The sequence below is a fragment of the Falco punctatus genome, assembly GCF_963210335.1.
Source record: "Falco punctatus genome assembly, chromosome: 2".
NCBI lineage: Eukaryota > Metazoa > Chordata > Aves > Falconiformes > Falconidae > Falco > Falco punctatus.
The window spans coordinates 110,812,291-110,824,995 of NC_137581.1; positions in this window are offsets into that span (position 1 = coordinate 110,812,291).

Here is a 12,705-nt window from a genome sequence, read left to right on the forward strand (position 1 = left end):
GTGTCTTGTATTTTGTTCTTTCCTTTTTTACTGCCCTTCAATAATGATTACTTTTGTAATGCTATTTAATTTATTAAATATACAACTCCATAAAAATGATGCCACTAAGTTAAAATGTTTTTGGATCAGACTTGTGAGATAACCCTTCTTCAACCTTGAACTGGCCCTGCCTCTGTTCACTCTATACTCTTCTTTGGTTTAACCCTATATTATTTTGTATTTGTGAAAGTTTATCCATGTCAAGGAGGCAAAAGCAGAGCTTTAGCTCTTTTGCTTCACACGTCTTACTGGAAAAAAAAAACCCAAACTGTTACATTCTCTGTACCTATGCTATTTCTTTTGTTATTACTGGAAAAGAAATCTTCTAAACTGCTAAAAAAAGCCAACTTTTTATTTTTCAGTGAAAACCTGACATAAAATCTTGAAAAAAAACCCCATGGGTAGTATGGGAAAAAAATCCTATATTTTCATTAAGGGGAAAAAAATACTGTTGTGGTCAATGTTATTTGTACTTTATTCTACCCCTAAAAAAAAGGCTTAAGCTGACTTCAAAAATTTCAATATTTCACATGCACTGAGTCATACAGAATCTTCTCTAGTGCTTATATTGGAGCATTTCCATATGGGTTTTCATGCCATGTCTAGCTCTTATGCTTCCTTGGCTTTTCAAGCTTGGGAAAACAGAGTAGCCACTCTGGGGTACACACTATCTAGCACCCCAGTCTCTCCTAGGACATCAGATGGGGAAGAGGAGGAATCTCAGGAAAAAAAATGCCATAATTATACACTTCGCCGAGTGGGAAGTTTATCGCACAAAGAGTTTTTTCTAGGCCATTGCAAAAGTTCCCTCACTTTGAGACAGACCGTAGAAGGGTCTTAGCGTAATGGAAATTAAGATACAGCTGCCTGTTTTTGACATCTCCCGCACACGCTAAGAGAGAGCAGTCATTCTCTCTTATGTATGTTTGGTTTCTATACTCTGACATTTTCTTAATAGACTTCTCAGTTGTAAGAAAGATGTCAGTTAAATATAATTTTACTACTCATAAATGTATATTTCAACTCGTACAAAGAAGCCATTCAAAGTTTTGCTATACAACAGCATCCACAGAACTAAATAAATTTATCTTTTTAGTATTAAGAGATGCCTTTATTGTTGTAAGCGTGGTGTGGTGAGAGCTGTAGTTAGAGTGCTCGTTGTGCCGTGTGGCTGGCACATGTGGCGTGCTCCATGCCACAGATCCTATGTATCAGCTATCAATCACATCTCTCATGTCGGTCTATTACCTTCTGCTGGAAATAACTGGCATATTCTCATCTTCTTAACTGCTGGTGTAAGTCCTACTTGGCCATGCTTTTTACGCTTATGAACTTCTGTGCATCACATTGAGAATACCATACAGATACACATACACTCACATATATACGTCCACACATGTACATGTAATCTGTATCAAAGCAGTAGTGCAGATGCATTTTATTCAGCTTTAAATAGAAATTCGGTAGTGCAGTTGTAGATATACCATGTATTGCTCTTGGCAGTGCTAAAAATAAGTCATTTGGATTAAACATTTTCAGTAGAACATTTTATAACTTAAATAATATTATTTTTATTCAAGATCCCATTTGGTTTAATGCAATTTGTCTGAGAGCATGCACTAATTTCTGTTCTCAGCATAGCCCTGGGAGGATAAAAATGTTAAATACAATTCTTTATGGGTTTTAAGGTATCATCTTGTCTTATTTAGAGGAGATTATCACTACCCAGTGAGGCTTATGTGCAGATAGCATTCATGATTATGAGTGTATGTATAAGAAAAATACTGAAAGTATCATGTAACAGGCTTGACTATATTCCATATAAGTAGCTATTGAATTCGAGCAAGTATCATAAAGTATCAGCAGTTTCTCATTTTCTTAACAGTTAGAGCCTTTTGGTCAAGCAAACTGCTTTTCTTATGTGTAACAAGATTTATTGCAGTAAGTTGTTAAACTGAAAGTTTAATTTAAGTAGTTAAATTGAAAAGCTCTGCTAATTGAAAGTGGAAGATACACAGTAGTCCAAAAGTATGAATGAGGAGTAAATTACAGATAAAAGGACTGACAAGAAAGAACCTATGTAGATGGTTTGATGTTTACAAATCGGTTCTTAATATAATACGTAATTTTGTCTTGATTTTCTGTCTTCGTTGCCTTCAGTGAAAGTAGTGAATGGATTCTCACTGTTATAAGTGAAAGCCAAATATAGTCTGCAGAAATTATTTTGGTCAAATTTAAACAAAGCATGCTGAAAAATGTTCTCAAATTTTCACCTTCGGTTTAACCTTCTCTTTAACATTTATAGCTCTCTCGCAAAGCCTAACAACAGAAAGAGTACCTGTAATTCTTTCTGCCAGTCTATCAAAATCCTGAGCTTCCTCTATAGAATGAAAATACCAGGCTTTTTGCACAGTTTATAAATACATTTGACTCCACATCTGTTATGAGTTACCTGTTTGCTTCTGACTGGTAAAAAGTTAAACAAACTGACTTTTAATTGTAGCCTTGAAACTTAAAAATGAAAAGTTTTAAAATAGGTGAAACCAATCATTTATTGCAGAAAGCTGAGGGCAGTTCTAAAGTTCAAGAAGCTTTTCAAAAAGGTAAAATGAATGTAATCTTTATGAGAAATGTCAATTTTATTCTGGGCAACTGCAGTCAAAACAAGAGGGTTTTAGCTGGTACAGTTAAGAATCATATGCTCAGAAAACTAAAAGAAGGAAATAATAATATGGGGAAAGGTTAACATCTTGACATTAAATTATGGGCTTTAATAAAAATTATGGTATGTTTGTACATGATCAGGTATAACTGACTACTATGGCAGGTAATAAAACACAAATGAAAAGACTCGTTTAATCTGTCAGTCTCTGGTTGCAGTAGAGCTCTGCAAGAAGCCTAAATGTGTGGGTCTTTGAACTGAGCTAAATCACTCTGTGAAATAAACCTTTTTTACTTTCAAAGTCTCTGCACTATAGGTAAAAGTATCATATTCAGGCTGGTTTGTTTTGTTCAGTAGCATAGAAGATTCCAGTCCAAGATTCAGAGGCTAGCCCCTGCCTTTTATGACACCTTCTGTAAGTTTTTTTAATTGCATATTGTGATTACTTACATTATTAAATGCATATATGATTACATAATTCCAATATAGTCTTTAAACCATATAAATTAATCGTTTGTGAGCTGTAGTTTAGATTACTTCTACTTTTATTTATTTATTTATTTAGAAAAAAATATTTTTCTAGAAAAAATACTGCATTAGTGTAGTCATTAACAGCAATTTAATAGATTTTTTAATGTCTTTAAAACACAAAACAATTACTAACTGTAAGTAAGGAAAATAATTCAATGAGTGTCTGAGCAGCTAAATCTGCTCTGTATAGTCTAATAGTTTCCCTCACACCGAGAGTGACTAAATAGATAAAGCCAATGGGAGATAAGTACCTGACTTGTTAGAGATCCTTGAAAATCTCAGCTGGTGTTCATCAGAATCATTAGATGCTTAAATTCCTTAGGGAATCCCAATAATTCTTTCTACAGACATCTATATATGGCTGATTTGATGTATAGGAAAAGTCTCAGTGCAGTTTTCTGATTAAAGTTGCTCTTCTCATAAGCATGCTTGGCAAAAGCAATGCCTTTCAAACCTCCAGTATTATTAAAATGGTTTTTCAACTTCCTTGTTTCTGTGAAATTGTTACAAAGAAGCTTGCACTAGTAAAGCTCATTTCCACACTGGCAGGGAAATAACTGTACTGGTATTAGGCATATTCCTAATGATACAGCTTTGCCCACAAATGGGCTACGCGTAACCCAGTGGTTTAAAAAAACACGTAACAACCTCATGTACAAAACCTGAAAGGTTTTGTATTTGAAAACTGTTCATACTTTAGCGTTAAGCAGCATTAATTCCACCTGTGATTAACTTACTCTAATTTTGGACTCACAGGGTTTTAAGTAAGTCGGAACTTCAGCGCTGAGATAAGCCTGAAAACATGCCTTAAACTGACACGTATTTTACATACTTTGGAATTCATTTGCTCAGAAAAGGCATTATATGAAGTCAAAGCTGCACGTAGGACCTATACATATTTTAAAGTAGTGCTGTCACTGAGTGTGGCTGTCAACGGCTACGAGCTGTTCAGAAGGGACAGGTGAGGATGGAGGGGCAGAGGGGTTGCCCTCTACATCAAGAAATAGATGAGCTGACTCTGAAGAAGAGCCACGAGCAGGTTGAAAGCTTGTGGGTAAGAATTAGAGATTGAGGCAACAAAGGGAACCTTGTGGTTGGTATTTACTACAGGCTGCCCATGAAGGGGAGCATATTGACGAAGCCTTCTTACTCCAGGTACAACAGGCATCGTACTCATAGGCTCTAGTCCTGCTGGAGGACTTCAGCCACCCTGGCATCTGCTGGAGAAGTAGCATGGTGAGCTGTAGGCGATACCAGGAGACTCCTGGAAGTGCATTGAGGATAACTTCTTAACCCAGGTAATAGCTCTACCAGAGGGGACGGGTTACTGGACCTCTTGGTCACCGATGCAAGTGAGCTAATTAGTGACCTCAAGACTAGAATCACAGTCTGGGTTGCAGCAATCGTGTACTGCTGGAGTTCAGTCCTGAGAGATATGACTCATGAAAAGCATAGAGTCAGGATCCTGAATTTTAGGAAAACAAACTACCAGCTGTTCAAAGAGTTAGTCAATAGGACCCCCAGGGAAACTTCCCTCAGATACAAGGAAACAACAGCGGTGGCAGATCTTTAAGAATGCTTTCCATAAAGTGCAAGAGCTCTCAATCCCTCTGTGTAAGAAATCAGGAAAGGAAGGCAGAGACTGCCATGGAAGAGTCAAGACCTGCTGGCCAACTTAAAGGGCAAGAAGGAAACACAGAGGCAGTGGAAGCAGGGACTGCTCTCCTGAGAAGAGTATAAGGACGTTGCCCAGTTTTGGAGCGATGAGGTCAGGAAGGCCAAGGTGCAGCTGGTGATGAATTTGGCAAGGGACAGAAAGAATAATAAGGGCTTCTATGGGTTTATCAGCCAGAAAAGGAAGGTCAAAGAAAGCATACACCCCTGATGAACACAACTGGCAAACTGGTAACAACGGACAAGGAGAAGGTACTCAACAACACTTTTGCCTCAGTCTTCACTGGCAATCCTATTCTTCCCACACCTCTCAAGTGAATGGACCTCAAGGCAGGGACTGGGGGAGCAAAGTCCCTCCCACTGTGAGGGATTGGGTTCGAGATTGCCTGAGGAACCTATGGGACCTGACAAGATGCATCCCAGACTTTTTTAGTAGGGCCTGTAGTAATAGGATGAGGCATAATAGTTTTAAGCTAAAAGAACGTAGATTCAGAATAGACATAAGGAAGACATTTTCTATAATGTGGGTGGTAAGACACTGGAAAAGGTTGCAGACAGACATGATAGATGCTCCATCCCTGGAAACATTCAAGGTCAGGTTGGACGGGGTTGTGAGCAACCTGATCTAGTTGAAGATGTCCCTGATTATTGCAGGGTGGTTGGAGGAGGTGACCTTTGAAGGTCTCTCCCACCTCAAAGCATTCTATGATTCTGTTACAATGATGTGACAGAATGTTGTAGAATGATAAAGGGTAAATGCTAAATGGTATACTGTTTAAGAGGAATATGATATTTTCATAAACATTTCTAAATCATTCAGGAAAAAATAGTGATTAAACACATTTTACTCTGTCAGAAAGATAAACCCCAACTTTTTCAAGTTTTTTTGTTATCGTTACAGAGTAAAAACGAAACTATAAAAAGGACAACTGTTGAACAAAAAGAAAAAATTATCTGTATACATTCCACTGAGCAGGTTTCCCATTTATATTACTGAAGCCATAGTCAAGATCCTTGCTTTTTAATAAACATTTAGAAAACCAGAATGCAAAGATGATATTTTTTCCTATGTATCATGTGTATAAAATATACCTTATATAAAAAATATACATACTTTTCCTTTTCATTCCAGATCAGTGAACCAAATTCTGTTTTGTAGTTTTGTTACATCCTTATATCATGAAGACTTTTACACAGAGAAAAAAAATTAGAGCTATTTGACTTTACATGTATATTTGTGATTTGTTGAACCATGTTTGCCAATACATCCTAAGTGCCTGATACTACCTTATCAAATGCACTAATTATATTTTAAGCGTTGACAATGATATTATTACAATATAAACTATGCATTAGACATAAGTACATTGTAGTAGTGTATCACATCTCCATGAGGAATTAATTACGAAATTGCAAGATATTTTCCAAAAGGACTAGCATTTGTAAGTTTTCAATATTTTGTTCAAATGACAGTAGTATTGGCTTCTGTGAAAATTACTAGTAAATTCTGGGGGGTTTGTAGCATTAACCTGCATTTTACAATTGGATTTGACTTGCTTAAAGTTTAAAAGTATTTTCTTTTGTACTAGCTACAAAAATTGATGCTAGAGGTTTAAAGAGCAAATCTCTAGGAAAGTTGAAGAGGAAAGTAGAGCTAGAAGTCAGCTGAATTATTTTTTTTTCCAGATGCAGAAGAAGCTGTGTGAAGCACCTCCAAACAAAATGTACCTTAATGTCTATTTCAAAATATCAAGTAATGCATTCTGTTCTTACTCACGATACTCAGAAAGTACAAAAAAATAAGTGCTGGTATGATGACAAGTAGCCCCTGTGAATAAGTTGCTCTCACAGTGTTCTGACAGGATCCAAAAATGGCCAGATTGTGAAAGCTGCGGGCTGTCTGCTTTGTAGATGACAGGTATCCTGAAGAGAACAAAGTCAAACGCTGCAGCACATGTAGGCCAGGGGTATGACATTGCTGGAGATGTTGTATGCGTTTTGTGACTCTGACAATGGCAATGATAGCAGACTGGAGAACAGAAATTATAGCTGTCTACATGCAGATGTTTGGGGGAAAATTTCCAGCAATATTCACTTATACTTCATAAACTGATAATTCAACTTACTGTAGAGGCCTTTTCTCCGTTTTACAAATATTTCGTAATTAAATGTTTGTATAATTTATCTTTCCAAATATATGATACATAAATGTGGATTATTTGTTTATACATTTTTGTTCAGTAAAACAAAAATAATCTGAGTTTTGAAGGCTGGAAAAATACACCCCCACCCCCAGGATACATATTAAATCCCTGTATAAACGGCAGGATGATAAATAACTTTTATGACAGAAGGTATTGCCATCCAAAACAGCTTTTGAGAAATAGCTTTTTGGAAGAAAAAAAAACCCAAAAGAAAACAATAACCACACACACAATACAAACAAACAAACAAACAAAAACAATCAACCCTCCCAATAAAACCAAAACCAAACCACCACCACCACCCTGCCCCCAAAATAGGAAGTGCTAGAACAACATAATCAAAATGCTCCAAGTCCTTTATGATAACACTGATTAAACAGAGGTGATGATCAGCATTTACAAATTAGCAAAGGAAGCTAAAGAGTAAAGCAAGGCTGTGTTATGCCCTGCTACTCTTTGCATTATTGTCTGAATCAAGAGGAAGATGATAATAAATGGCAACCAGACATTTCACTGGCAAACCCATTTAAATGACCTTTACTTCACTGATGACATTAATCAGCAAAAGAACTATATGGTTTTATTAAAAAAAGGCAAAAGCAATGCATGCCTGTTAATATTCCAGGAATATTGTTAGAAATATTAATTATTTTTACTTATCCAGAAAACGAGAGATGCCACGATAATGACATAAAGCATAAAGATGGCCTTTAACAACAAACAGCCTTCAGAGACTTGAAGTAATTTCAGCCAAGGACTCATGACCAGCACTGACACAATAATAACAATTTCCAATACCTCCTCTCCTTCTTTAGAGATATTTCTGGAACACCATAACAGTGAGGAACTTTTCTAGAATTCATTGTTCTTATCAGGAAGGTCTGTAAAATAAATTGGAGAGAACGCACTCTATCTTCTGGAAGTCTAAGGAGTGTGAACAAACTGAACACATCAGATAGGAAACATGAACACGTTTGGATGACAACTTCCACAACAGCCTCAGACTAAAAAGAAAATAATAGCGAGGCTTGCTGAAATCATAGATAGAATAGTAAGCAAAAAGACTTCATCACCACTAGGAGGATCAAAAGTCTAATTAATCTAAGCCCGGAATACCCAGTGGCATGTGGTGGATAATTTTGAGAGAGCACAAGGCAAAGACAGACATATTGATGACACTGCTTGCATTTCTGTTTTCACCAGGATGAAAAGAGATCACTCCAGTGTGAATTACATTTTTACTTCTGAATGTTGATCTCCCCTCGCATTGTGAGCAAGAATAGAGATTAAAAATTAACAACACCTCTAATATCACAAATAAAGAGTGATAGTTTGTTAATTACTAAGCAATATAATTGAATGCATGTAATAAAAAACCTGCACACTAAACCAGTTTATTTTGCAGTCTGAAATTGTCAACAGGAACTTGGAGGCTATTTAGTCAAGCAGTCAATAATAAAACAAATGTTGCCATGACAACTATCATGTTTCAGATACAGTACTTTGTATAACCTTTGGGTTAAATGGACTTTTTAAAAATTCGCTTGGTTTAGAAGTCTCTTTGCTACTTTGTCCTCTCCCAAAATAACTTTAAAACAAGAAGTGAAAATGTCAATTCTATTAGGTTTTTTATACAGTTGAGACAGCCAACTTGCTAGGCTCTATGTCTACAAATCCAAATTCTAATGCTTACCTGCTTATTGAAGAGTCAGAATTGAGTGGGACATGGCAATAGTCCAACAGCACTTTTTTTTTTTTTTTTCCAGGCCAGTGGCTATAAAAACTGGCAGCATTCAAAAACTAGTGAAGCTTAGCCACCCTAACATGTTACAAACCCTAAGCTCAGGATGGTCCTTTGGTACACTCTGATGTTGTAAGAGATTTCAAAGGTACGTGTACAGGGTCTTTCATGGCATGAGACTTAAGGCGCCATTCTGGCCCTTTTGAAGGTGAACCCATCTCATCCTCAATATGAATGGTTCCTTAGTGTCAACACAGTGCAAGACCAGCATCCTTGTCACTAGTTACAGCCAGGAAAACATCTTTGAGTAATTTCTATGTCTCATCCCAGATGCTATTTTCCTGGTTCACATTTTCAGCTGAATCACTCCCTCCAAGCTGACTCTACAAGCTACAGGTGGTGTCCAGGCACACCTATGGCGTCTCAATCGGCACTGGGTATCTACATTTTAACAATTAAATCTCATAACTAATTTTTAAGAAACAACCAAGTATTATTTTGACTAGTATCACTTCATTGTTTCTACCTCAGTATTATTAATTTACTGTTTCGTGTCTTCCATATGGGCTACCTGACTTACCTTCTTCCTATATCACAGCCGTGCTGTGGGTGCCCCCTGCTATAGTAGTACCAGGCTACGAGCGTATACACCACCTGCTTCATTCAGGTATCAGCTTCCAGTAAATAAGGGTAAGCTTCTCAGGACGGGGATCATCCCAGTGTCGTGTTTGCATACAAACTTAACTGCAGAAGGGCTTTGGTGTGTGATGGACAACTTTGATGGACAACTTACATATAAGCTATAAGAGGAATGCACAATGTGAAAAAAATAATGGAATGGATGACGTGCAGGTTAAAAGGCGTTCATGAAGAATCAGTGGATGCTTGATACTAGGGTTCTATCTGCATCCCATCTGAACCAACAGGAGAACAGTAATTGGCATCTAAATGAAAGAGAAACACTTCTGCCGTTCATGAAAGTGAAAGCAAGCAAGGGAGAAAAATTATAGTGTTAAAAACTCTAATTTTAATAAGAATGTGCAAAGTTATGGAAACAGAATTGGGCTTTTGGCAGGGGAGTCAGCAGGCCGAATTTAAATGTTAGTTTTGATCTGTAGTGCAGAATGCATTTGGTAATAAAGGCTAGATACACATTTTTGTAGTAAGTATCCTGTCACATGGTACGATTTATATTCTAATTAGTTTGCAACTCTGTAGCCAGTCCATCTTACAATTAGCTGAGAGATTTTCTTAGCCTAGATTTGATATGAGTAGAATGATTTCTGTCTTTTCTTCCTCCTGTCCTCTTCATTTCTTTACCCCCACCCCCCACCCCGTTAACAGCTCAATAACAAAACCTAAAGGGTAAAAACATCCCAAGTTCTTAAATGACATTAAAGAACACAGCTTTTTCTCCAAAACAAGTTAAAACTATTATTTCTCAGATTACAACATCTGTGATTGATGCATATTGTATAAGAACATTTTGTGCAGATAACAGCATAAAGTTTAAAGTGTTCATAATGGAAAAATCTGCTTCAGTACTTTGTGTGAGTCTGAGAGCCATGAAGAATAGCATTATATTCTTTGAGCTAAGTTAATAATTTCCAATGTTCTATCAGCAATTGTCCATTGATAGATCAATATCACAGACCCTACATTTTAAAGGTATTATACCATATGTGTTGTACAACAGCTGTTTCTGCAAACACATATAAGACATCACAAACTTTCAGAAGCAATTGCTTTAGGCTGAAACCCGACACAAGGAAATAAACTTATCCACAGTAAAACAAATTTAATAGGCATTTCACTCAGGATAAATTCAGACTTATATCTTAAGATGAGAGCAAGAATTACTTTAACTTAAAAATTTAATACAGCTCTTGACAAAATAAGCCAAGTAAGAATACAGATGCTTTGTGACGACCTCTTTTGCCAAAGCAGATTCAGGAGAGAACTGCCTGTGGTGTGCCAATTGCTGATGCTGTAAGCAACAACTAAGCACATAACCTTCCATAGCCAAGGTCACAATTCATGCTCAAAACTGACTGGCATTATCAGAAGTAAACACTCACAAATGAAGTGCCTTAAAAACATATTGTTCTGTTCAAGAAAAAAAATAAATTGGTGGAAGAGAATTAACAAAATCATGAAATTAGAACATCTTTTAAAGCTACTGATAATTATTCCAATGTATTTTGGGGCAGAGATAAAAATAAAACTTGGCTCTACTTGCTGATGCAGTTTTCTAGTTTTTCATCTTCACTAGAAGGTTTTTCCTGACACATCCTGAGGTATCATTTGTGGTTTTATTTCATAAAAAAACATTAGCAACACACAATTAGCCTGTGATCAAAGTATGGTGCAAACTATGTTTTGTGAGTCAGGATTGGCTACAAAACATAAATTCCAAGTTTAAAATAGTCCTCCTAGACACTGGCTTTTGCCAATAACTATACCAAAAGAATTGTGAGTATAACTGATTTTGAAATAAAAAGCAAACAGCAAGTGGGTTCTCTAATTAAATTACTCTCTGTTTTTACTAATATTTGCAGTGCAACTGGTTGTACATCACTAAGTTGCATAAATTTCTTAAGAAAATTGTTCTCGCATTTTAAGCATAAGTAGCAGAGCGTATAGATACTGTCTGTGTGTATATATATATATGCACACACACACACAAACAGGCATTACAGTAGTCAAAATTTTATCAGCAAACTTTAAGAAAACACTTTTAGTGACCTCTCTCCCCAAAAGATAAGTGAGCCAGTATAGATAATATCCTGACAGCCCGGTGCTTTAATTTTTCTTTGTGCTAAAACATACTTTTGGATTCCTTCATTCCCAAAATACTCTCTCTACTCTTGGCAAAATATTTGAAGTTATAAACAGCCATTAATATCACAACAACCCCTATGATATGATAGGCTGTAACAGCTCCCTTGGAGTTCTGCAACCTGCAACATCAATAACCTCTAAATTAAGGTGTTTAATCTTATTAGGGGCAGATTAAGAAAACACTGACATGACAGAATTAGTCTAGCCTCTTAATTATCCCTGGATTATGATATTTGTCTTTCCAAAACAGTATTAGAAGTGAAAGTGAATATATTAAGGAAACTTTGCTCTGCAAGGTTGCACTGCACAGCATTATCACCTCCCACTCTCCATGTAGACTTCTATGACAGTAAAATAATGCTACTAGCAGCATCAAATCACACTGTTAACCAAAAAAAAAAAGGCACATATGGTTAAGCTAGGAATTTAAGCAGAGCTTGGAGGGAGAAGCAGCACATAAACCTTATCAGCAGAGGAGTGACTCTAGGAGGCAATTATAACAAGAACGTGCGAGGCTTATCACCATTTTTCCTCTATTTCTCTCTGCTTCTGACAGTAATTTACTACACGCTTGTGCAAAACCCTGTGGATTGGTTTGTATGTGCCATAACACAAGGTTTGAGCCAAGTTCTACCCAAGAACTCCATGTATCTTCTTCAGAAAAGGAGCGAATAACCATACAGCTCTGAATAATCAGTTCAGAAGCACAAGGGATATAATCTCACTTTTTGGTACTTCTTTGATACATTTGCATTTAAAGCTGGTGAAAAAGATGACAGGTGGGACCAATCTGAGACTAGTTAGGGGCAATAGGTGTCCTCCTTGAGCTATGGTACCTAGAATAACTACTTTTGGTCTAAAACCTGCACATTGCAACCAGTGCTCCTGAGGGTATTGATAGGTGTACATACAGCCTTCAGTGGAGCCAATGTAACATACAGAGGATTGTCCAATTTGTGAATCGATGCAAAGGGGAACCTCTAGTTTCTGCTTGATCCTATCCTGATTAGAGC